The sequence below is a fragment of the Penaeus monodon genome, chromosome 31 (genome assembly GCF_015228065.2).
Source record: "Penaeus monodon isolate SGIC_2016 chromosome 31, NSTDA_Pmon_1, whole genome shotgun sequence".
Lineage (NCBI taxonomy): Eukaryota > Metazoa > Arthropoda > Malacostraca > Decapoda > Penaeidae > Penaeus > Penaeus monodon.
The window spans coordinates 10,906,682-10,907,135 of NC_051416.1; the positions used below are offsets into that span (position 1 = coordinate 10,906,682).

A 454-nucleotide genomic window follows, 5' to 3' on the forward strand; every position below is an offset into this window, starting at 1 on the left:
GAGAGCGCGCACACACACGCACGATCACGCAAACACGTAAAAAGGAAACCAACGAAACCCACGCACTTCTTATCCCTTGGCAACGAAGCTCCTGAAGCCACGGGGAGACCACACGAGGAGGACCTTCTCCTGCAATCCCTGGATCCTACACGCTGTATCCCACGACGCAGCGAATGCACCATCTCCCTTCATCATCTCTCCTGCCGATGCTGATGCTGGGATGCCTCCTGTTCCTCCTTCGTCAGCAACTCCTTCAGCATCCTCGAGACGTAGCGGAGGCCGAGCGGAGGTCCTGCATCGGCGGAGACTGCGGCTGGACTCTCAAGGTTTTTTTTCCCCTCGTTCTTTTTTTAGTCTTAATCTAAGTGTTCCGAAAGGCAAGGCGGAGTAACCGTCCGGGAGGGACTCGTGCTGGCAGCTGCGTCGGGCTTTGTCGAGTGATGTTCCAGGCTTT

General features: G+C 56.2%; 1 long non-coding RNA gene across 1 annotated transcript in view; it reads left to right on the top strand.

Moving 5' to 3' along the window:
• The first annotated feature begins 6 nt into the window (after positions 1-6).
• The window catches only part of LOC119593030, a 22,941-nt gene continuing 22,493 nt past the window's right edge, over positions 7-454 (top strand). The window contains exon 1 of the long non-coding RNA XR_005230494.1: positions 7-326. This is a non-coding gene — a long non-coding RNA (uncharacterized LOC119593030). The remainder of the gene's footprint in view (positions 327-454) is intronic.